At 45.2% G+C, this 26736-nt stretch overlaps 1 protein-coding gene across 2 annotated transcripts in view; it reads left to right on the top strand.

Annotated features, from left to right (window-relative positions):
• The first annotated feature begins 17320 nt into the window (after positions 1–17320).
• The window catches only part of LOC123807177 (4-aminobutyrate aminotransferase, mitochondrial-like), a 71433-nt gene continuing 62017 nt past the window's right edge, over positions 17321–26736 (top strand). For both annotated transcript variants that reach the window (XM_045820781.1, XM_045820780.1), the window contains exon 1: positions 17321–17451. The gene's annotated coding sequence lies outside the window, so the exon portion shown is untranslated. The remainder of the gene's footprint in view (positions 17452–26736) is intronic.

Raw genomic sequence — 26736 nt, 5'->3', positions numbered from 1 at the left:
CTTCTGTGCCAAGCAAACAGTAATACCTCCAACATTGGCAGCAGACAGGGGTTTCAACCCTGGATCCCAGCTTGAACCGGGGAGACCTTCCAGATTATGTGGTTTCTCACACGGCAACTCAGCACAGTGCCCCAAATGGGGTGTCCACAGAGTTTGCTTCTTTTCAGCATTGGTTAGTGATTCTGCCCAGCAACAATGGGTGGCCAACTGGTGATTTTCAGATCTGTAACTATTAAGTGATTTTATGGTCTCTCTACCAACACTCTGAGAAATCAACCTGATGATTTTATGAATTTTAACCTTGTTAAAGCCTCAAAGAACCATGCTACACCAAAAGTTAGTGGGCAGGGCCAGCACTGGACCATAGGTCTGGGTGACAAGAAATGCCTGCACTCTTGGGGACAGCCCTGCTGTCCTCACAAGGGCACTCCTCCCTGTCAGACCATCTGCATTCAGTGAATAAGATTTCTGTGTTGATAGCTAAACATCGATGGGATGAATGGAAAGAGTAGGGAAGTGAAGGAAGAAATAATACCGCCATCAGTGATTGAAGGTTACTGGAAATAAAGCTAGCTCAAACGCAGTGTACAAATAAACTAATAGAAACATCTATCTCTAGTGATAGACAGATGCCCAGTCAAAGTGGATCTCAGACTGGTTTCCCATGGGTAGGACATGGTGATTTTAAGTGGAAGACTTAAAATGGTTAAAACCTAACTTTATTTTTGAGTTGCCCTATGTAGTAAAGCCTTAATTAATGAGACCTGAGTGAACTAAACCTGCTTCCCTGTCAATTCCAAGGCTCAAGCCACTGGGTGGTAAGAGTGGCACAGGGATTTGGATACAGGATCACAGCACATCAGCACCAGCTCCTAAACCTCATATCTGGGCAGGGAGGAGCCAACTAAGAGATGACCTCAGGAGAGAAATTTGGAGCCAGGCTCCAGCAGAATGCCCTGTGGAGATCCTGGAAAATCAAGATGGCAACAGCCAACTCTTCCAGATACTTTACATGCATTAGTTCACTAAATCCTCCAGCACACACAAGAATGTAGTACTGACCTCATTTTATGGTTGGGTAAACTAAGGCGTGAGGGCAGGCCAGATAATTCCCCTCAGGTCATATTGGTGGTAAGGGATGGACATAGGATCTGAATCCTAGCAGTCTGCTCTGGGGTCCACACACTCAACCATCAGGCTGTCCACCCATCTGAGTAGTTCCCCCACATGGCACAGCTTATAAATGGCAGCTCCAAGGGATGTGTGTCTATGCAGAAGATTCCCCTGTACTGTTAAGCTCAGGTCGATCTGGGGGCATTGGACTGGGGGGACTGGGGAAAGGGGGTGGTAAGACACCTTTGCCCTTTGTACTGTATACACATATTTTGTTTTTACAACCAGCTGAGGGTGACATCCAGTGTGGGTTATTTTTATGGTTTTCATTTTCACTGAAAATAAAGAGAAAAGAAAATTAGGTTCACACACATTCACATACCCCACCCTAAACACTACCTCTACCAAGAGATGCATTTGAAAGCAAGTGGGTCAAACCAAGCATTTAGAATGTGGCTTAATAGCCAATATGGGAAAATAACATCAATTTTGGCCCAAAGGCTCTAAAAGACTTAGAGAAACAGTCTCATCTCCCTGTGTGGAGAGCAGATCAACCCCCAGGTGAGGCTGGGCTTTAAGACCCTGTGCCTAGTGCTCCTTCAGGGAGACCCAAACAGGGCAGAGCAAGAGGACTCCAGACCCATTCAAGCTCCATGTTGTCTAGTTTCCCTGGTGGAGAATTGTCCATGTCCAGGCTCTCGAGGAAAAAGTAACCACAGCCTGTACCAAAGGCTGAAGTTTCACCATAACTGTTATCGATGTTCCTAGCCCATTACTTTTTCTAGAGAGAGCACTGATGGGCATAGATAGCAGCAAGCTGGAAGTGTGCAGGAATCCAGCCGTAATGAGGTGGAGGAGGGGATGACTGCTGAATCTCTTCCCAGTGGCTAGAGAACTCATATAAGTAAGGCTCTGTGTAGGGCACTGGGGAAAGAGATTGCATTAGTTACATATTTGTCACATAACAAAATAAAGTAGTCCCCCTTACCTCTGGGGACACATTCCAAGGCCCCCAGTGAATGCCTGAAACAGCAAACAGTACCAAACCCTACGTATACTATGTTTTCCCTATACATACATACCTGTGATAAAGTGCAATTAATCAGTTAGGCACAGTAAGGGAGGAACAAGAATAACCAATAATAAAACAAAACAATTATAAAGATGTACTCTAACAACAGTGATATCTATGTGGTGTCTCTCAAAATATCTTTTTGTACTACACTCACCTTTTCACTTAAGGAAAGAAGCACTTTTATAGCTTCTCATCAGCATGTTCAAGTTGGCAGCATCACTGCTCTTGAGCTCCGGGACCTTTAAGTAAACTAAGGGTGACTTGAGCACAGACACTGTGACGTGACCAGCAACCATTGATCCTAAATAACTCATGGGTGGGGAGTATCTACAGTGTGGAAACACTGATGAAGGGGCAATTCACCTTCTGGATGGGACAGAGCAGGGTGGTGCGAGATTTCATCATGCCACTCAGAAGAGCACACAATTTAAAACTTATGAATTGCTCATTTCTGGATTTTTCTATTCAATATTTTCAGACTGCCTTGACTACGGGTAATTGAAACTATGGAAAGTGAAACCCAGAATAAGGATGGACTACTGTATTCCCAAACTGAGAGGCTGGAAACAACATTCACTCTCTTACCGCTTCTATGGGTCAGGAATGTGGGCTTAATCTAAGTGGGTGCCTCTCAAGCTTTCTTACAGGTTGCAGTGAGGGCGTCAGTAGGGGCTGCAGGTGCATCTGAAGGAAGCTGAGGAAGGGCCCACTTCTAAGCTCCCACATGTTTGTGAAACAGGCTTCAGCTCCTCACTGGCTACTAGTCTGAGGGCCTCAGTTCTCCACTGGACATTAACCAGAGACTTCTCTCATTTTTGCACTGTTATCAACTGAATGTTGTGTGTCCTCAAAAAGTCGTATGTTGAAGCCCTAACCCCAGTGTGGCTATATTTGGACATGGGGTCTCTAAGCAAATAAGGATAAATGAGGTCATAAGTGTGGGGCCCTGATCCAAAAGGATTAGTGCCCTCATAAGAAGAGACACCAGCCCCCTCCCCTGCCTATGTCTCTCCCCAAGTCCCTTCAGATGGGGAGGGAATAAGAGGAGAGGAAAGGGGATCCACCTGCCCCGTCCTCAGGCATCTAGGAGGGCCCTGCCCAAATGGGCTTCACCCTTTTCTGCAGTCTCTCTCCCCAACAGGTTGTTAAAGTCAAACCTGAATTTTAATATAAACCTGAAGTTTAATATAAAAAGAAAAAAAATAGTGTTTTAATAACAAAGACAAAACAGACACCAACCCTGCTGGGACCTCACTCATAGAATTCCCAACCTCCTAAACTGTGAGAAAATAAATTTCTGTTGTGTCAACCACGCAGCCTATGGTATCTTACGATAGCAGCCCTAGCAAACTAATACTCCTACCACGTGGGGCTCTCCAGAGGGCAGCTGATGACATGACAGCCGCACTAGCAGAGCAAGCACAGGAGATGGGCAGGGAGAGTACCAGCAGGTCAGAGTCAGTCTTCCTGTAAGTGGATCTCAGACATGACATCCATCACTTTTGCCATAATCAGTCGTGTAGAAGTGAGTCATGAAGTCCAGCCCACACTCAAGGGGAGGGGATCACACACAGGTGGGAATCCCCATAGGTGGGGTTATCGGGCTGCCCAATATGAAAGGGAGGGGACAAGTTCACCAATGGGGCTCTGTAGCCAAGTGGTGTTCCGATAGTCACAGCTGATGTCCTCTAAGCACCAGCTCCCATTCAGGTTCCAGTCTACCCCAATCTGTTCATTTTCTTGCCACCTGAATGTGAGGACTGAGACTTGTTCCTGGGTCCTTTGGGGTGGGAGGCACAGGAGGAGGAGGGGACTGAGGGTGACATCCAGCTTTCTGGCCTGGGTGACTGTGTCTTCTGACAAGACGCAGCTTATGAAGAGCCACCACCACCCCTCCACCAACGGGCGTTCTCCTAATGACTTCATCTTTGTTTTCATGTGTTTCCCAAAATATGGCAGGTTATGGCACCAGTGGTCCCTGAGAGGTTGTAAGTAAAACTTTCCATTTAACTTCTGGATATGTATGTAGTAGGATGCTATTTTCAGGGATCAGTCTGAGTGATACTCTCCTCTGCTCCAGCTCCCTAAATATTTTTATTTGTAGCCCAAGGGCTTTTCCCTCCTCCTCTTGGCCTGTACAGGTAGACCTCAGGTGCCAACTACAGAACCAGCCATTGGGACTGCAAAAATTAGGCTCCAACATAGCTACTGACCAGACAGGGGACAATGAGATTCTGAAGTGAACTTGTAGAATGAGATTCTGTTTTTCAGAAAAAAATAGCTCCATGGGCTGAAGAGATGGGAAATGTGGAGGAGACCCCAGAAATGTCAGCAGGAGAAGCAGCCACTGCCTGTCCCTCACCTTCATCTGCTGTGAGTGCTGTTCCTCTGGGCCCTGAGGCAGCCCTGGACCCATTCTGGTCTGTAGCTTTAAGGCCCCTCTGACAACCCAGGCGCAGACCTTCCTCAGCCTAGCCTGGGAGGAGGGCTTGGCCTCAGGGAGCATCAATCAGTGTCATTATAAGATCCGCAAAGCCTGTCTGAATTCACCCTCTGCTATACACTGAATGTTGTGCCCATCCCCCACCCCCCATTCTAATTCTTATGTTGAAACATAATTCCTCAATGTGATGGTAATAGGAGGTGGGGCCTTTGGGAGGTGATTGGGTCCTAAGGGTGGAGCCCTCAGGATTGGGATTAGTGCTCTTATCAAGGAGGCCCTGGAGAGCTCAGTCTCCTCTTCCACCAAGTGAGGTTGTGATGAGAAGACTGCTTGCTGTCTATGAGCCAAGAAACAGGCTCTCGTGAGGGAACAAATCTGCTGACACCTTGATCTGGCAAGACGTTTCCCCAGTGAAACCCAGTTTTCTTGTCTTCTACTATTTGGAATTCAAGACAATTTCAATCATTCCTGAGAAACAGAAGACAACTGTTTCCCAGAGCTTTCTGAAACTACACTGGGTTGAATACATGTCTACATCCTAACCCCCAGAATCTACAATGGATTTTGTTTGGGAAAAGGGTCATTGTAGATGTAATTAAGTTAAGGGTCTCAACATGAAGTCATCCTAGGTTTAGGGTGGGCCCGAAATCCAAAGACAGGTATCCTTTTAAGAGAAAGGAGGGGGAGATTTGAGACCCAGAGAAGATGGCAATGTGATGACAGAAGCGTACGGGAGTGATGTGGCCACAAGCCAAGGAATGCTTGGGGCCACCAGAAACTGGAAGAGGCAGGAAGAAGCAGAGCCTTCAGAGGGAATGTGGCCCTGCCAGCACCTTGATTTTGGACCTCTGGTCTCCAGAACTGAGAGAATAAATTTCTGTTGTTTTCAGCTGCCCAGTTTGTAGTGATTTCTTAGGGCAGCCTCAGGAAACATTGAGCACTTGGACTAGATGCCCTGGGAAGGCAGCAGGGAGCAAGATATCTCACATTCCTGCCCTCAGAAAATCCACATACCAGACAAGGCAACAGGTGATAAACATAAATGAATACATACCATATGTCATGCAAAGAACATTGATGCCAAAACCAGAAGGCAAAAAGCTGACTGCATGCTACAGCACCTGTGAGAGTGTACCTGTGTGCACAACTGAGCAGGTGCAAGCATTTTACAATAACATAAAACTCAAACAGTACCATGATTGCCTGTTCTGCCCAGTAGGGAGATAAGCCCAAGGGGTACAGTGTTTTTGCCCTATGGGTCATTAGCTAAATTTGTGTCTAATGCAGTGATTTCATCTTATCATATTCCCACTTACTATACAAATCCCTGTTTTTTTCTATTCTCTTTTGAATCAGCTCTGTCATCCTGCATAGTCCCTCATTCATGAATTAAATGAGACTTTGACATGTACTCCTGATCAATTTTAAGAGAATCGTGTTTTAATGGTTTGAGAATTATAACCTTGATGGGATGAATGAGTGCTATGAGGGAAAATAATGCTGTCCAGGGGGCTAGGTGAGCATTAATGAAGGAGAGGAGATGATGAGGGGAGGTGATGGGTTGCAGGAGGGGATGCGGGGGCATAGGGTAGGTCCCAAAGAATGAGAAGGGGCCAGCTGGGCTAGATGAATGAATGGATGAGAGAAAGAATTAACTAAATGTAACTTACTCTGGCCCAACTACCCAATGGCATGGAGCTTGTTCTTGGCTTCCTCTCTCCCGGCCAACCTGGAGGTAGGTCATTTCCTCCTCCCCAAGGTTCCCAGGCTTGAGAAGGCAATGGACCTCACCTTCAGGCTAGCTCACTGGGGAACTCTTGCCACAAGGTGGCGCGCCATCCTCATGAATCAACAGCATAAATACAATGAGGACCCTAGGGCATAGCGATCAGACCCCTTAGCCACTGGTAGCTGCTCTAAAGTGTGAGTCCCCAGTGGCTCTTGGTGGACCCTAACTAACCTACAGTGGTGCACTAGTACTGACAGCAGCCAGCATCCATCTAACCCCACACCCTAATCCAGGTCAAACCCATGTTTGTTAAGTCCCTACCATTTATTTAGAGGGTGGTAAGCTGAGGTTCAAGAAAGGTAGGTAGGATGTCTGAGGTCACAGGACTCAGAAGTAACAAGGGTAGGGTCTACACCCAGGTCAGTCTGACCCTATAGCCAGTGTTCTTTCCATTAACCCTGACCATGGTAGGGACTGTTTGTCGCAAGTCGAAAGTCGAGAGGAGCCATGTGGATTTGAGACCATGCTGTGCCATTGTTCTGGGATGCATCAAAGGGTTTGACATGCCAGCACTGAGCCGTGATTCTGCCTTAGGCTTTGGGAAGCAACTGGACATTGGAGTCTTGCAGGAGCATTTCTTTGGGGCAAGAGTGTCTGGACCCGAAAGAAGCCAACCTCAGAAATGGGCCCCATGGGCAGGTGGTAGAATTTCTAGCTTCAGAACTCACCAGAAGAGAGCCTGGAGCTGATGGTTTGGGTGCTGGGGCCAGGGACAAAAGGAGCTGAGCCTTCTCCCACATCTTCCACTGAAGGTTATTGAGAGGCAATAAGGCTTGATGGTTAGAGCATGGTGCCTAGTGTCTGAATTGGGCTCAAAACAACCCCAACACTCACTCTCTGAGCCTCAGCATCCATGTCTGTAAAATGGGCACACTGCTAGTTCTTACCTCTCGAGGTTGTACTTAATGGTACATGTAAGCCACCTGTCACATAACCTGGCTCAGGGCAGCGGTACAAGAGATGGTAGTCATCGCCGCCACCACCACCATCATTGTCATCATCACAATTACTCGCTGTTGCATTTCCATTAGCTGCCTATCTGGGGGAAATGGAAACTCTTTAGGCAGGTGCCTTCCGCAATGGTAATAACAGTAAACTAATCTCATTTGCCTAACCACTTCTCTAAGTGTTACTTGATTGACAGGATGGGTTATTTTGGGGAGAAAAATATCAGTCAAGCTCTTGAGTGCACCATCCCTGAAATGTTTCCATGACAACACACACCAGGATGTCCCAGGGGAGGGCAGTCACTCAGGGAAGAGTCAGAATTGAAGTGAGGAGATGGGGAGGAGGTCCTCCCATTCCTCCTATTTTCTGGCTGTTTGTACAGCCCTGGGCAGAGGAGGAGGGGTGGTTACATGGGTCATTTCTTTTAAATCTCACCACAGCCCTATGGGGGAAAGACTATTATTCTTATCTCCATTTTACAGGTGAAGAAACGGAGGCTCAGAGAGGTTAAAACTTTCCCAAGCTCAGCCTTGTCAAACCAGAGGAGTAGTGTGAGAACAGGGTTTCTCAGCCTCTATTAGAGCATGGTGCCTAGTGTCTGAATTGGACTCAAAACAACCCCAACACTCACTCTCTGAGCCTCAGCACTATTGACATTTGGGGCCAAATTATTCTTTGCTGTAGGTCTGTTCTGTGCACTTAGGTGTTAGCAACATCCTTAACCTCTAACACTAGAGGCCAGTAGAATCTTCCTCCTCTTCCCAGTTGTGACAACCCAAACTGGGAACATGGTTGTGACATGGTTAGATATGCCCAGTTAATCACCACCAGGGTAGGTAATAATTATTTCTAACATGAGTACAGCATTCTACATTTATAAGGCTTTCACTGAACCTGTCTCATGAGTTCCACATATGATCATGTGACTTTGGCATCCTTAATGGTGATGAGCCTGGAACCTTAGGGAGAGCCCCTTGCATGAGACTCGGGAAGTGCTTGGGAAATCAGGATGACACTCAATCATCTAAGCATGTTGAGCAGATGCATCTCACAGTACCGCCTTGTTTTATGGGCAAGAGAACCCAGGATCAGAAAGGGGGAAGGACTCCTGATGGGCCCCACAGCCTGTGAGCCACAGGGCTGCGTGGGAACCCAAGTAGTCTGACTCAAGGCCAGTGGTTTGCACTGTAGCCTCTAAGGGCTCCTGATCCCATAGTCGTCTATTTGTTCGCATATGACCACCCACCTCAGCTTGCTGCACCATACCACGGACATAAGGAGGGGTTGAGGGAGCCTAGAGTCATGGGCACCCTTGCTCAGGACCCAGGGTGGCAGGTAGCAGGCTCTCAGTGACACGTAAAAAGGTGGTGTGTTGGGAGGGTTGTCATCTTCATGGGATTACAGAGGAAAGTGGAGAATATTTCAACAAAAGCAGCTTTGATTCAGTGGGTCATCCTCATAAGGAAGATGAGGGCCTTAAATGGGGTGAGCACAATTTCCCAAGCTACATGCACAAGCCACCATATTTAATCCTCTCAGCAACCAGCAATCCCATCTGCATTTAGAAAGCTAAGGCTCAAAGAGAGACAGTGATGTGCCCAAAGTCACACAGCTGGGGAACAACAGCCAGTCTGCGACTGGAACCCTGGTGAATCCATCCCAGGAGCTGATCCCAGGAACTACACAAGATCTGCAGGCAAAGCTGGAAGGTACCTGGGCAGGCAGTACCTGACCAATGACTGGTAGTAGATGCTGTATCAGTACCCCAGCTCCCTGTCCCTGAGTGGGATGGCTCTGAAATGAATGTTCACTGCTGGCCCCCAGCATTCCCCAGTGGATTACAGCTCCAGTTGCCCAGAGCAATCATTTTATTATCTACCTTTCCTTTCCTTCCCTGTATCAAGTACCCACTCCCTTAGTGGTGTCTCTTGGAATCACTTCCCAAATAAAGCACTCAAATCCTTGTCCCGGGGTCTGTTTCTGGAGGGACCCACACTATGAGAGTGATGATTATGATAATGTTTGTGGTAATAGCTAATACTCATGGAGTACTTCCTATATGCTTTACAGACACTTTTCCTATTTAACATTCCTGACAGCCCAGCCATGCAGGCATTGTTACCATCATCCCCATCTTACAGATGAGGAACTGAGGCTTGGAGAGCTTAAGACACCTGTATAAAATCTACAATTCTTAGTTGTCACAGCCAGGATATAAACCCAGATCTCTATAACCCCAGAGTCTGAGGATGTAACTTCTCTGTCATACAGTCTCCTGGTTTTCATCTTCTGTTGTCTATAAGGAGGAGAGGGGAGGATGAGAGGAGAAGCTGTGGATTTGCTGGAGCTGAGGGAAGAGTTTGATCTCAGTCTGGGTTTGCGGCTCCTCTGTGAAGTTTCAGCAGAGAGCTGCTGGACAGCTCCAGGGGGCCAAACACTCCCCTAGGGAGGGGCAAGAGGAGTCAGCCCCCGCCCCTCAGTGTCCGGTGTGACACTGCCCATTGACACTGCAATGAAACTGGCCAGTATTAATAGAGCACCTACTGCATGCCAAGTACTGTCCTCACAGATCTCAGACATGCCAACAAAGCCCCCAGATCTCAGAAAAGACAGAAATGCTTTGCTATTTTTTCCAACAGTAAAGATGAGAGTAGGAGCCACACTCCTCCATCTGAGATGCCCTTGCATGTATTGGCAAGAAGAATTGGATGAATATGAGGGCACCTCTAGCCACAGGAAGAAGGGATTGAGTGTTATTAAGGTCCTTCCATATTCCTGGAACTACATATACCTTATCTAATGCACGGTTTCTCAATCTCAGCCCTATTGACATTTTGAACAGGGTAATTGTTTGTTATTAGGGGCTGCCTTATGCATTTTCTGTCACTGGGAAACCCTGCAGGGCATGGTGGACACTAGGGGATGACACAGTTCCCCCATTGTTTCAATGTGTCCTGAGCTGGAAGGTGAGCTGCACTGTCCTGTCTCCTTTGGACTGGCAATTCTGAAGGACCCAGTCATCACAATGACAGCAGAATAAAGCTGTCATGAGTCTGTGGCATTTCAGTTGCAACAGCTGCTTCTGTTGGGCATGGCACACCTACCTGTTTTACCAGATTCATTTAAGTAAGGAAAGCAGGAGGCAGCCCCTGGATCTTCAAGGATTCCAGCACAAGGATATGAGCATGAGAAAATCTCACCTAACCTCCCTCTTAGCATTCAGGCCCCAGCTTCAATGCCACAGCCTTCCAGATGAATGCTTGGCCATCATGGCTGATGTACCCATTCTGATGCTGGTCACATCATATTTTTATTTTCCCTCATAGCACCTATTGTCATAAATAAACTTCCTTAGTTACATGTTAACCTCTTTTTACATGCTGTCTCCCAACACCAAATTGGAAGTTCCATGGGGCTGGGACCACAAGTCCCCAGTGCCAAAAACAGTTTGGCACCTGCACATAGTAGGTGCTAAATGCATATTTGTTGACCAAATGAATGGACAGATCAATTACTAAGCTGGTGAGTGAGTGAATGAGCTCTGGTTAACGTCTCACAGTCAGGTAGGTAACTTAGTAAAACTAGTAATAACAACAGCTGCAAGCATATGGATACCCACCAGGGACCAGGAGTGAACCCCTCCTCTCATTCACCCCAAATAGTGGCACACTGGTATGTACTTTCTTCTCATTGTGGTAAGATACACATAACACAACATTCACCATTTTAACCATTTCAAATATTTTATTTATTTATTTTTAGAGAGAGGGGAAAGGAGAGAGAGAGAGAGAGAAACATTGATCGGATGCTTCTCACATACCCCCAACTGGGGATCTGGCCCACAACCCAGGTATGTGCCCTGACTAGGAATTTAACTGGCAACCTTTCAGTCCACAGGCTAGTGCTAAACCCACTGAGCGACACCAGCCAGGGCCCATTTTAACCATTTTAAACTGTGAAATTGAGGGGCTTTAAGTACATTCACAATGTCGCACAACCATCACTGTTATATAGTTTTTGTCTTCCCAAATGAGAACCCAACCCCATTAAGAAGTCACGCTCCATTCCCCCCATGTCCAGCCCCAGCAACCACTAATCTGCTTTCTGTCTCTATGGACTTACCTATTCTGGATATTTCATATAAATGGAAACATATGACATGGGGCCTTTTGTCTTTAAGATTCATCCATTTTGTATCATGTATTTGTACTTTTTTCCCTTGACGCAATGAGTAACATCCCACTGTATGGAAATTCCACAGTTTATTTACCCATTCATCAGTGGAGGGACATTTGAGTTGTTCCACTTTTTAGCAATTGTAGTGCTCCTGTGAACATTCATATCCGATTTTATTTTTGAACACCTATTTTCAATTCTTTTTGATATCTGCCTAGGAGTGGAATTGCTGGGTCATATGGTATTTTTGTGTGTAACTTATTGAGAAACTACCAAACTATTTTCCATAGTGGCTGCAGCATTTTATATTTCCATCAAAAATATGAGGGCTCTAATATCTCAACATCCTTGTCAACAATTATTATTTTCCATTTTTTAATTATGGCCATTTTAGTGAGTATGAGATGGTATCTCATTGTAGTTGTGATTGGCATTTTCCTGATGACTAATGATATTGAACATCCTTTCACTTGTTTGTTGGCCATTTGTATTTCTCCTTTGTGGAAATGTCCATTCAAATCTTTGCCCATTTTTGAATTGAGTTGTCTTTCTTTTTGTTGTTGAATAATAAGAGATTCTGGATGCTAGACTCTTTTCTAATATATAGTTTCCAAATATTTTCTCCTATTTTGTGGGTTGTCTTTTCATTCTTGACACTGTAATTTTGATTAATTCCAATTTACTGATTTGTCCTTTGTTTCTCATGCTTTGATGTCATATTTAAGAAGCCATTGCCGAATCCAAGGTCATGAAGATTTATCCCTGTGTTTTCTTCTAAGATTTTTATAGTTTTGAGTCTTCTATTTAGTTCTCTGATCCATTATAAGCTAATTTGTGTATATGGTGTGAGGTGAGGGTCCAACTTCCTTCTCTTATGTGTGAATATTGTGGTAGATACTTTAATTATCCAGTTTTCAGGTGAAAACACAAAGTTTGAGATGTGTAAATGACTTATTCAATGTCACACAGCCACTGTAGGTGATACTGGAATCCAATTTCAGGTCCTAAGTTAGTCCTCTGTCCATCACACCCAAATGCCCTCTATGATACCCCTTTATTATTTTGTGAACAGGGAGTATGGAAACCACAGACATAGGAAGTAAGGCACACATTCTAATCTGGCCCTATGCAAGTTAATTCTCATCTCTGGCCTGTTCCTCTTCTATACAGTGGGTTGCTGATCTCTAACGGTCTTTCCTGCTCACACTGCTGAGGCCCTGAGAGCCTCACACTCCATTGCCCTAATTTCTCCTCTCAGGAGGTGCAGGGGGAGCCCTCCCAAACAGAACTGCTCTTTTGAAAGGAGCTCCCATTCTAGACCTCAGCCAGTCTTTGGAAAACATTCTCAGCATCTCTTGGAAGACACCTGCTGCCTCGAGCAGCCCCATAGAAAAACCATGGAACTGTGGAAAATGCAAGAGGAGTTAATGTGAGAAGGGCTTTTTCCACCTGTTACGATTTTCTTCACAAGTGTCATAATGAAGCTATTTGAGAATCAGCTTGCAAAGCACCTGGCTCTAAATATCCCTGTCACACTCCTCCTTAACAGAAACAGTACAACTCCTCCCAAATGCTCAGCACCAGAGCCTCACCCACAGTGGGGGCTCGATACATAGTTAAATGAATGAATAAACAGATGATGACGACTCCACACATTTTATTTTCCCTGATTACTTTAGACCAGGGCTTGGCAAACTTTTTTTTTAAAGGCCAGATGGTAAATATTTTGGGCTTTGCAAGCTATACCATCTCTGTCTGAACTACTTACTCAGTTCTGCCACTGAAGCACAAAGACAGCAATAGACGATGCATAAGTGAGTGGGTATGGCTGTGTTCCAAAATAAACTTTATTTATGCACCCTGAAATTTGAACTTTATATAATTTTCATGTGACTCAACATATTCTTCTTTGGACTATTCTCCACCATGTAAAATGTAAAATCCAGTTTATGTCATAGCTGGAAGGTCATACAAAACAGCAGGTGGACTGACTGTATTTGGTTTAGACATTTACTTTTTGTTTTTTATTTTATTTTATTTTATTTTATTTTTCATCCCCCCACCACACCCACCTTTATCAACCACCACCTTGTTCTCCATATTTATGGGTCTATTTCTGTTTTGTTTATTCATTTGTTTTGTGTTTTTAGATTCCACATATTAGTGAAATCATAGGGTATTTGTCTTCTCTGTCTGACATATTTCATTTAGCAAATGCTCTCTAAGGTCCACCCATGTTGTTGCAAATGGCAAGATTTATTTCTTATGGCTGAATAATATTCCATTGTGTGTGTGTGTGTGTGTGTGTGTGTGTGTGTGTGTGACATCTTTTTTTAATGTTTTAAGACTTTATTTATTTATTTTAGAGAGATGAGGAAGGGAGGGAGAAAGAGAGAAAGTGAAACATCAATGTACAGTTGCCTCTAGCACACCCCATACTGGGGACATGGCCTGCAACCCAGGCATGCACCCTGACTGGGAACTGAACCAGCAACCCTTGTGGTTCAACAGTCAGTGCTCAATCCACTGAGCTACACCAGCCAGGGCCATATGACATATTATTTATTCACTTATCTGTTGATGGACATTTAGGTTGCTTTCACATCTTGTCTATTACTATTGTAGTAATGCTGCAATGAACATGGGGTGCATGTGTATATCTTTTCAAATTAGTGTTTTTGTTTTCTTCAGATAAATACCCAAAAGTAGAATTGCTGGGTTGTATGGCAGCTCTATTTTTAATTTTTTGAGGACTCTCTGTACTGTTTTTCTATAGCGGCTGCACCAATTTGCAATCCCACCAACAGTGCACAAGGGTTCATTTGCTCACCAATACTCATTATTTTTTTCATCTTCACCCAAGGATATGTTTATTACTTTTAGAGGTGTGGGAGAGAGAGATACATTGATGTGAGAGAGAAACAGAGAAGCATCTTTCAGTTGCATCCTGTACACACCCCAACCATATATTGAACCGGCCACTTAGGTATGTGCCCTGAGTGGGAATCAAACCTGCAATAATTTGGTGTATGGGATGATGCAGCAACTAACTGAGCAACTCAGTCAGGGCTGTTATTTGTTGATGTATTAATGATAACCATTCTGACAAGTGTGAGGTGATATCTCACTGTGGTATCAATTTATACCTCTCTGATGATTCATAACACTGAGCATCTTTTCATGTCTGTTGGCCATCTGTAAGTCCTCTTCGGAGAAATGTCTATTCAGATGCTCTGACCATTTTTAATTGGATTTTTTTCATTTTAAATATATATTTTTAGTATTAGAGCAATATATATTCATTATGGAATAATTAGAAATGAGTGGCATGTAAATAAAGCAAAATTAGAATCATCCATAATTTCAACATACAGCGATAACTACTCCTACTAATAGATATTTCTATCTATCTATCTATCTATGTACTGTCCAATGTCATACCCACTAGCCACAGGTGGCTATTTAACTTAAAACTAAAATTCCAGAAACTTTAAGAGTTCAGTTTCTCAGTCACCTGTGACATGACAAGAGTCACTCCCCACATGTGGTTAGTGGCTGCCATGTTGGACAGCACAGACACAGAACATTTCTACCATCACAGAAAGTTCTATTGGACAGCACAGATCTATCTATGTTCATATAGATTTAACAAAAATAGGACAATACCAAATAAACTTTTTGATTAATATTTTTGTTCACTTAATATTTTGAGATGACATTTTCATATCATTCAGTATTCAACCCCTATGCTGTATCGGAGGCATTCTGCTCATGCAAGTGTCCCTTCATAATCCCTGTTATTGTACATTTGTTTCCAGTTCTTCTGCTACAATAAACAAAATGATAGTAAACCACTTTTTTACTAAACTTTTGTACCATTTATTGTTTTAGGATAGATTTGTAGAGGTTTAATTACTAGGTGAAAGGGTAAGTTCATTTAAAACTTTTTAAAAATAGAATACCTAGTTTTTCTCCAGAAAAGCTTTGATCATTTGTACTCTCATCAGCAATTTATGAAATTGTATACTTCCTTTAAATTGCACAAATAGTAATCATAGTAATAAAAATGAGACCACTTTGGTAAATGAAATTTTTTCATCACTTTCACTTGGCTTTCTTTTACAACTTCATTTCCTTCTGTGTTTATTCACCATTTGACTTCTTTGGGTGGGTCTTGAGCAGTAAAAGGGATTGTCTTCATAGCTTCAGGAGTGTCTAATGCACAGCCTGTGGGCCTCATACGGCCCAGAATGGCTATGAATGTGGCCCAATTCAAAATTGTAAATTTACTTAAAACTCCTTTTTTGCTTATCAGCTTTCGTTAGTGTTTGTGTATTGTGTGGCCTAAGACAACTCCGCTTCTTCCAGTGTGGCCCAGAGACACCAAAAGTTTGGATACCCCTTGGGGTATAACGGAAAAATTGCTAGATTTATAGCCTTGGCCTCATAAAGTTCTGCAAGCAACATGACAAAATTAACAAGCCAAAGAAATTGTCAAAGTTCTCTCAGTTTCAGCAGAACTCTAGATTAATTATATTTTCTATTTCTTTGAATTGTTTATTGTTATTGTTTCTGTTCTCTACAGTCACAGATCACACTAGGGTACACATGGTTTATTGAAAGTTTTTATTTTTTTATTGCATTATATTTATCTTAAACTGTTAATTCCTAGGACTACAGTCCTCCCTATCTAATCAGACATAAGGCAGCCTAGATTTCTGAAAGGCAGGAAGGGGGAGGTGCCTCAGGGTTTTGCAAGATTCAAGTAGACTAAATAGTTACCTGATGAAACTGAGTGGGGAAAACCAAACAGTGCTCTTTCTTGGCCTTTTGAGGTCTGGAATCTCCATTCAACCATTTATTATGAGCACTTGGGGATCTCATGTTGTTCTGATGGGCAATATTTTGTCTTTGATTTTACCACTGAATGAATGTATCATTTTTCCAGATACCTATAGAAAGCTACAGGTATCAGTCATTTACACTTGACTATTAACTAGTTTTCACACAGCTTCTTAATTTTTAATAAAGCACCTTATCACATCTCCAATCTCATTTACGCCCATGAAGGAGGTACTATCACTGTTGTTTCCATTTCTATTTAGAAAATTGAGAATCAGGGAGATGCAGTGACCTGTCCTACATCTTGCAGAAGTGATCATAGACTCCTAGCCCAGTGCTCTTTACTTTGCACCCACAACGCACAAGCTATTTGCCTTCTGGAGCTGGTGGGCCAGGAAGTGTTAAGTGAATAGCAGCTCGGAGGGCTGAGCAGAGACAGAGAGGCATAAGCTCAAGCACTGGGAGGTAGAGAGGGGAAAGGAATGATGCTCTTTCCTCCTTTTCATACGAGACCTTGTCTGATTCTGACTTTAGGGTTCCAGAGCCTGGGTCCTGGGCCGCCAACTGCAGTTGGGTTTTCTACATTCACCTGCAGTCCCAAGGGTCCAGAAAAAGGGACAAGAGGTAATTAAATCAATCAATAGAGCCGTCCCCCTTTTAAATACGGGTTCCCACCCCCCACGCCCATCAGATAGACTCCCCTCCGGTTTGATGGGGCTCCTCGGCCGCTTCTTCCACTGCTCCAAGCATTGCTCCCGGCCCTCGCGGTCCCTCTTCAAGGCCCCCTGGCTCCTGCGCCCCTCAAGATCGGACTCTACCCTTGCCCCACCTTCCCCCTCCCCCTCGGGGGTGGTGGCCCGTGGCGGGCACAGTCATTGGCTAAGCGCAAGCGAGGGCCGGGGCAAGAAGCGCTGATTGGCCGGTGCGACTCGGCGGAACCAGGGAGGCCCGCGAGTCGCTGGGGGAAGTGGGGCAGAGACCCGGCGCAGCCGGAACGCAGGGTGCAGATCCCGCAAATCGTGGCCCCTCAGATCGGAGTCCGCACAGCAGAGCTGGGTCCTGGAGGTAAGGGCGAGGCGCTGGGTTGTGCGGGGCGGGCCCTTCTGCGGGGGAGTCTAGATTGAGTCCTTCGGCCCTGCCCCCAGGGAACAGAAACCCGGCATCTCTCTGAAGCATGGCCCTCACCCCCGTGAGACGGTGGTCGTCTCCCCTAAAAAGAAGTCTCTCACCTTCCAGAGAGCAAACCGTGTCCTTTTTTCTTCAGAAATGGGCTCCTCCTCTTGACCCTGGGCTCTAGAGATGAGGTCTCCCTAATTTACCCCTTGGAATGAAATGTGCCCCACAAAGTGGGGTCCAGCTTCCCCAGGTATCTAGGGCCCTCTCATCTCTTTGGAGACCATGTCACTTCCCCCTGCCTAAAAACTAAGTTTCAATTTCTTTCCACCCACCCTTCTGAATAATGGGGTCTTCTAAGCACATAGGTAACAGTGTGTTCTGTGGAAAATGGAGGCTCCCAGATATCCTGTGAAATAAGCCTCTTCTTAAGACAACAACCTCCCAGGGCAGAGACTCTGCATGTCACCCTCAAACCCAATATGGATCTCTCTGCATCCCCCCCTCTCAGGAACTAGACTCTGGTATTTGCCTTTAGAGGCGATTTCCTGCCCCAACCTTTCAAGACCCCCTCCCCACTCATAAGAAGGACATGGTTGCCTCAACATGGTTGCCAAACACACTAAAGGTGTTTGGGGGATTTCTCCTCTTCCTCCAGTAAAGATGTGCAATGAGGGGCTTTTATACTCAGAAATAAGGCAAGGGTCTGGATCCAGACCAAGTCACCCCACGTCACTCCACCTCTATCTAACCCTTTTACACAAACCCCATCCCATTAATACCGCATACCCACCCCTCCCCACCTCACCTAACCCCAGCTGTACCAACACACCTCACTGCTCCACTTAATTCCATCCACCTTTCCTCACACTAGTCAGAGATAAGACTAGAAAAAGAGGGTTAATAAGAAGGCCTACTGACTGAAGCCCTTAAAACTGGGATCCTGAGTATAAAGACTCTTCTCGGAGCCTCCAAACTCTGACAGCAGAGATGACCTCTAAGACAGCAGAACTAGCAGGGACTCCAACACCCCTTCTCCCCAACACCTAACTCGCCCACACACACCAAAAGGACTGTGTTCAGAATATCCTCCCCAGAGGCAGTCTAACTCCTCTCCTAGAGAAGGGGGTGTCCATGCTGAGAGAAGAGCCCCAGTTTGCTCCCTGGGGCTGCCCCTCCCCACCCAAGCTCCTTGGGTATTGTCCAATGGAATTCCCTAGGTGCTTGATCAAGGGAGATGGAGGCTGCGGGAACCATCCACTGGGCTGGAGATAGTGTTGGCTTCACTGCCTTGATGAAGCTGTCTAAGGGACAGGATACTGGCAGCATCTCTTCTCCAGTGGGCCAGATTGTGGGGACTGGGAAGAGAAAGGCAAGGAGCTCTGCCTTGCTCTTTGGAGCTGCCCCTGCAACCTGGAGTATGAAGAAATGTGTGTCCTGGGTGCCCAAAGAGGTCAGCCCTGGGGAGAGAGAAATGGCCCAGTTCTGGAGCCGTAAGACCTCAAAGGGCTTCTGGATCAAGAACCTGCCCCTTCCTGTGACAGTTAAGCAAACAGACGCACGAAGAGGGGAAGAGACTTGCTCAAGGTCACCCAGCCAGTGGGTGGCAAAGCTGGTCATGGCCTCTCCAGGGTTTGTGGGGTTCCAGGGTTCTGGACACTACCTCCAGTCTTCACATTTACAACCCGGACCACTGGGTGCTGCTGTCCACACTTGTCAGAGGAGGTGCTGAGGCACTGCCAATGTCACACAGCTAGGAAGGGGCAGAGCCAGAGCTCAGCACCATCCCCAACAGGCCACCTCGTAGAATCCATTCCTGTGAGTTTTCACTTCACTGTTCACTCTGTGTGCTATTTTTATTGAGCCCACTGCCAAATTTAGACTTGCCAAGATCCAAATAGACCCAGGTCAGCAAATAAGATTGGTTGCAATACGCTGGAGCCAAGACTCCTGCTGGACCCTCAGTTGCATATGTAGATTTGCTCTAGGAACTACAGACAGAGTCTGAGGAAGTTACATCCCTATCATCCAGGGCTTCTTCCCTCTTGGTCCCTGGACATCCTCTTTGGCTTTGAGTTCCCTGCAGCAATCTCCCATCCCTGCTCAGAGCACAGCTTCTTTTCCTGAGGCATTGGATGGAAGATATGAGGTGCGACTCTAGCCTGTCATACTCCAATGTAGAACAGCAGCCCAATTCATGGTGCAAAGGTGAATGTTTACAGCATGAGGGACCTTATCAGGGTAAAATGAGTTAATCTTCATAAAGTGTATATAGCATGCAATAAACAGAAACAATGATTATGACTACAAGCCCAAAGTCATACAACCTCTAAAATGGTAGGGAGGTTGGGCTTTTAGGTAAAACTTAAACCTGCCCTGTAGATAATCTGCTGGGGTCCAAGCCAGTGAAAAGTCAGCTGGCACTTGGAGACAAGAATGACATCTGCCCAGAGAGACCGTGCAGTATATAGAACAGACTACAGATCCTAAGTCAGATGGGGCCAAAAGTCAACTCCTGGCTACTGCTGGCTGCGGGGCCTTGGGCAAGTCATTCACCTCTCTGAGTCCTAGTGTACTTGGTACTCAGTAAGGCAGGCATCAGATTAGAGGCAGGTCAAGAGCATAGTTTCTCATTGTTGGCACTGTAGACATGTGCGACTGGATAGTTCTGTGTTGTGGAGCTGTCCTATGCACTATAGGATTCTCAGCATCCTTCCTGCCATCAACCCATTAGATGCCAGTTGCAACCACCTCTAGTTTTGGCAATGGAACTGTCTCCAAGCATTGCCTGATGACATTGCCCTGGGAGGCAAAGTCATTTCCCCCATACCCATTGAGGACCACTGGTCTAATATATGTGCCTTGCACAGAATTGACACTTGATATAAGACAGCATCCTCCTTGCTTAGGCTCCCTCATTCTTCTTGCATGGAAGCAGGGCAAGCAGATGATGCTCAGCCCCGAGCTTCCCAATGCTAAAGACAATTTTAAACAGGACTCTGCCACACCAAATTACTTTCATGTGTATTACTCTAGGTTTCCCACTTCACAGATAAGCAAACTAAAGCTCACAGTGGTTAAATGACTTCCTAAGGGTGTCACTTCCTATACTGCTAGGGATCAAAGGAACAGGCATGCTCACTTTAAAACAGTTTTACAAGTAACCTACTTCTGGAGCCCTCTTCAGAAGATCATTTGGCAGTCTCTTTCAAAATTTAAAATCCATTCCCTTTGGTCCAGCCATGTCACTTTTGGGAATCTTCTGTAGGAATGCTCACACATGCACACACACAGAGAAACACAAGACTGCAGGGTTTTTTAAATGCCATCGAGGGAAGGGGCTATATTACAGTGCAGTCACATGGGAAAACGAATGTCTCTTTAGAAGAATGAGGTAGGTCTGCATTCCTGACCTGGAAAGTTCCCCAAAACTTTATTATATCATGAAAATGATTAAGTCATAGGATCAATATATAAAGTGTAATCCCATTTTTTGGAAAAATAATGTATGTAAATAATATAAAAATAGGTAGTTAGGGAAGTGAGGAGGATGAAAATGACCTATACATTTAAGAAAATATTAATGGAGAAAGAAGAAAAAGAATACTCTAGCCAGCTTCCCAGTCACTAAAAAAGAACAAAGCAGAGCCCACAGAGGTGGAGACTTGCTTGGGGCCCCTCAGCCAGGAACTACAGCAGTGGAACTCCAGCCCGAGTCCCGAACCCCAGGCTGTGCCTCTCTCAGCTGCCTCTACCCCCAGTGTCTGGTGATGGATATGGTCCAAAGACCTGCATACACCAGTCCTTCTCTCCAGGTTTGTGGTCAAGCTGGAAGTTTCCAGTGGCTGAAACTCAGGCCTGTGAGCTTTCTGCAAGTCTGGAGCCAGGAGCCAGGACTCTGAGGCCTCATCTCCATTGGTGGAGCTTCGGGGAGTTCCACCAGCATCCCAGTGGATCTTTTGGTCAGACTGACTGGAACAGAACTGGGCTTCCACCAGCATGGGGGCGTCAGGCCACGGCCACTTTACCTCTCAGTGTTTCATTTTCCCATCTTTATGAAGAGAATACTAGAAAATTTTGTTTTTAAAAAGGAGAAGAGGGAGGAGCAGTGGTAGAACCTATCTCATCGGGTTATTAGGAAGATTAACTGAAACTGATCAAACATCCGGTACACAGTTCTGCTTAGGTAATGAGTCCTGGCCCTCCCCTTCTCTCTGCTTGCCTGCCCCCTAGCCGGGAGGCCTGAGGCTGAGGGCAAAATCCTCGTGAGTGACAGCTGACTGAATCAACAACCCCCACTCCACACTGTTGCCCAGCAGAAAGTCCAGGGGACAAGGTTCTGAGAGTAACTGCTCTCTTCCCTCCTCCCTTGTGTACAGCTATCCTTGCTTTTCTAGACACACCATGCATTCAACTGTCTCACCCATCTCAGGGGACAGGATGGCCTGAGGCAGCCTCTAACCACACATTCCTTAGATAATAAGATCAATTCTCCAAGGGCAAATTTTCCTCCTTCAAGAGCTGTCCGTCATTCTCTTTTATAGCACATCTCCCTGATCCTCCTCACCCAGAGTCCGGAGACCCATTTCTCCTCCTCTGGACTCCTGTCACCCACACCCAAGGCTTCTTTGAGTCCAGGACTGTGAGCTGGTTTTTCTCCCTTTCTGTAATTCCTGGAGGGTAGAGATCACACCAGTCTCGTTTAGTCCTGGGTCCAAGTGCATAACACAGCTCCTGGTACACAGTAGAGACTCAATGAGCATTTAGTATGTGCATAAATGTACTTTTTTATGATGCTAAAATACACATAATGTAAAATTAACCATTTTAATCATTTTAAAGCGTAAAGGGAAAACATACCCATTAAGCAGGCACTTCCTCCTCCCCCTACCGCTAACAACCACTCATCTGCTTTCTGACTAGATGCATTTGCCTATTCTGAATATTTCACATAAAAGGAGTCATGCATATATGGCCTATTATGTCAGGCTTCTCCATGTTGTAACATGTGTCAGTACTTTGTTCCTTTTTATAGCTAAATAGTATTCTTTTGTATGGATAGAACAATTTGTTTATCCATTCATCAGCTGATGGACATTTGGGTTGTTTCCAATTTTTAGCTATTGTGACTAAGGCTGCTATGAACATACATGTACAAGTTCTGGGTTGAAGACCTGTTTTCAACATTTTTGGGTAAATGCCCAGCAGTGGAACTGTTGGGCCATATGGTAATTCTTGGCTTAATTTTTTGAAGAAATGCCAAACTATACCATTTTACATTCTCACCAGCAATGTGTGAAGGTTCCAATTTTTTTACATCTTTGCTACCACTTCTGTATTATTATTATTACTACTCTTATTTCCATTCTAGCAGGTGCAAAACGGTATTTCATTGTAGTTTGGATTTGCATGTCTGCATAATGACTAAGGATGGTGAGCAGGTTTTCATGTGTTTGTTGGCCATTTGTATGTCTTCTCCGGACAAATGTCTTTTCAAGACCTTTGGCCCTTTTTGAATTGAGTTGTTTGTCATTTTGTTGAGCTGTAAGAGTTTTATATATACTTAAAGGTATTTTTGTGTTGCCATTTCCTCTTGTATTTAGATATTTGCTCAGCTCCTGTGGGCTCACAGTCTAGAGCAAAGTTTCTCAACCTCAACACTATTGACATTGCTGTGAGGACTCTCCTGTGCACTATGGGATGTTCAGCAGCATCCCTGACCCACCAGATGCCAGTAGTATACTTCCTCTCCGTTTGCAACAACCAAAAATGTCTCCAGATATTGCCAAATTCTCCTGGAGAGCAAAATTGCTCCTAGTTGAGAATTACTGGTTTAGAGGCTAAGAGAGCTGTGTATACTGACAATTTCAGTGATATGTCTCATGTCTCATGTCTCAGAGAGCACATAGTAGGTATCCAGGACATATTTGTTGAATGTTGGATGGGTGGAAGATGAATTGTAGGATGGGCACAACCCCTTTGTTGGCTGGGTAAACTTAGGGGTGAGGGTGTGAATGGATGGATGAATAAATGAATGTCATTTACAGGGTCTGGACATGTGCCTAAAACTCTACTATGGGAAATGAAAACACTAGTCTTCCAGCTGGAATAGTCATCTCCCTCTCTCCTCCTAGCACAATGGTTCACAAGCTTTAGCATCAGAATCCCCTAGAGACTGTGTTAAAACACAGATTGATGGTCCTTGTCACCAGAATTTGTGCTTCAGTAGTATCACCAGCCTGGCACAATGCTCCCACCCATTTTCCATGTCCTTTGAGAACCTGCACCATACTTCCGCCACCTCGCCAACCTCAGGTGTTCATCCTTTGATGTCCTATAGCCTTAACTGCCAATGTTAGTATTTATGGCCTTGAACTGCTGGCAGCATACTGGAAATCTGTCCCTTGGCCACACTGAGAACTTTTCAAAGGTGTTCTAGCATCTTGCTACTAGAAGTGTGGTCCAGTGACCAGCGGAATCACATCCTCTGGGAGCTGGTTAGAAATACAGACTCTTGCCCACCCCACCCCCCTGCCTAAGAATGTAAATCTACATTTTAATAATATCGCGGAGGGAATTTGTGTGCATATTCAAGTTTGAGAAACCTCTTCTAGGACATCTCTATACCCTCACTATGAGAGCTAACCCTGTGTAACTTGGCAGAGTTAGACTGACAGCATCAGTGACAATGTGAATGGTATCTGGGCTGGAACATCTTCAGGACATTACTGGTTGTTCATATTTTTGCCTGATATATTTTATCTCTTGGGGTGTCTGAACTGACCTTCTTTGACCCAAGGGAAAATAGGGGTCCATGGGAGCAGTACCTTGCTCAAGGTTGTACAAGGACCACGAAGCAGAATGAGACTGCCATCCATTCCGCAGTTGCGAGCAGTATTCTGTGGGGTTGAAATACCACAGTGGTGATACATGAAAATATGGAGTGGGAGGGTAGCATTCTGAAGCTTCCATGTTTGCTCTTCAAAGGTGGAAGAAGGCCCTGACCAGGTGGGTTAGTTGGTCAGAGCATCATTCTGTACACCAAAAGGTTGCATGTTTCAATCTGCAGTCAGTGCACATACCAAGGTTGGAGGTTCGATCCCCAGATCCCCAGTTGGGGCACGTTTGGGAGGCAACTGATTGATGTTTCTCTTTGTCTCCATCTCTCCCTTGTCCTTCCTTTCTCTCTAAAATCAATAAACATATCCTTAGATGAGGATTTCTTTTTAAAAAGTGGAGGAAAGGGAGATGACCTAAAAGTTGGCCAAAAACAAGAACTGAAGTGGTATTCTTATTGTTCTTCAGTTTTTCCACAACTGTTTATCGGGTATTTAGTAGACACTGGATGCTGGCATCATGTGAACAAGGAATACAAGGTCTCATTCCTGGTAGCTTCCATCTAGGTGGGCAGTGTAAACATCTGACATTCATTCATTCTTTAATGGCTATGTCCATTTATTGCACAACTTCTGTGTCCTGTACAGTACTAGAGGTAGGGTGTGTGTGAGTGCGAGAGAGAGAGAGAGGGAGAGAGGGAAAGAGAGAGAGAGAGAGACCCAGCTATTACACCAGAGGATCTTCTAGGCTAGCTGTGGGGAACAGGGGGCAGGCCCATAAACAACTGCCTTTCAATGAGATGAGTCCCTCGGGGGAGGGGAGGGAATAGAAGTACCAGCTGAGAGAAGAAAGAGGTTACATGCTCTGTCCATGGGGATGCTGGGGAAGAACTTTCTGAAGAAAAAGGCAGAAAAGACAGGGAAGATATCAACAGAGAGAACATGACAGAGAGGCTCAGAGACTTCTTGGAAAACTGTTAAAATCTTCAGGGAAAAAAAGGGTAAAATCATGACTCCTATACAGTCAGAAAAATGAACACTTGTTAATGATTTTATGAAGCTCATTCAATGAGAGAACTGGGCAGATGTCACCACTGATTTAAAGGAAAATTCAAATAAAGCATAATTATCTATAGAGTAAAAGAATGTTGAACTGAGTGGCAAATGGAGGCAAACAGTGGTTGGACAAGACGGAACTTATCCATCAGTGTGCTACAAATTACAAAGACTTGGGAAAATAGCTTAAGGATAACGGACAGAGCTAGAATCAGATAATGTGAACATTTGCACTGTATGTAGACAATGCATACTTTTTCACTGAGACTCACTTTTTTCTATAAAACCAATGTTCAGAGCATGGAGGAGGTGTTAGCTGGAGCACAGGGTGGGCGAATGAGGAGAAAGGAAGCTGCAGGAGGGCCAGATCTTGGACAGCCAGGTGACCCATAATAATTCTTTCGGACTTGACCCAGAGACCAATGAGGAATCATGGGAGGATTTTAAACAAAGAGGTGACCTGATGTGATTAGCACTTGAGAAAGATCCTTCTGGAAGCTGGGTGGAGAATGGACTGACTATGGGAGGCTCAGGCAAAATAGCCTGTTAATAAATGAGATGGTGGGAGCTTCACCTAGACTAGGGCTAGGCAAACTATTGCAACTATTCAGCTGTTCGTACTATGATGGCAGCCATGGACCATGTGAATGAATGAGCACATCTGTGTTCTAATAAATCTTTATTTACAAAAAAACAAGCTGGGGCTAGATATTTCCCCACTATCACCACCATAGTTTGCCAACCCTGACCTAGAGCAATGTCAGAGAGGCTAGAGCTGCCCCTAGTTTTGGCAGGCCTCTTGTATTCCTTCTTCCTTCTAAGTGTTTAGAATCCATTGGCAGCTGTTGGTGGGAACCCAGGAACACCTTCGTCCACTTGCCTTTGAATGGGGTTCATGAGGGAACCTGGGAATCCCTGGGATGGATCACTGGCCTTTGAGCAAAAGCTTTTAGGACCTCTAAGCTCCTTTGGGGCAAAGTGATTGAACAGCCTCTTACAGTAGCCAAAAGAGCAAGCCACCACCTGGGCTGGACTTGTGGAGACAGGGCCTGCCTCCCTCTTCTTGCCCAGAGCTGTAAATAGCTTTCTGCTGGCTTTTCAGGCTGAGTTCTGGGGACAGGCTGGAAATGAGCACATCATGGAGCATTTGTGAAAACTGCTGCCTGCATGCGGATGTGTATGCTGGCACCCTGCCCCAGCCCAAGTGCACGGTTTTCCCAGGGGTTGAGAGCAGGGTTCAGAGAAGAACCACACACAGAAGACCATGGACATTCTGACGTGGGGACAGGGTTCAGGTGGGATCCAGAGCTGGGCTGTCAGGGTAACTGATAAGCTATAGGACAAG

Source organism: Phyllostomus hastatus, unplaced genomic scaffold (genome assembly GCF_019186645.2).
Source record: "Phyllostomus hastatus isolate PE091 unplaced genomic scaffold, TTU_PhHast_1.1 phas_scaffold_442, whole genome shotgun sequence".
NCBI classification, from domain to species: domain Eukaryota; kingdom Metazoa; phylum Chordata; class Mammalia; order Chiroptera; family Phyllostomidae; genus Phyllostomus; species Phyllostomus hastatus.
This window is presented reverse-complemented; position numbering and strand designations above follow the sequence as displayed.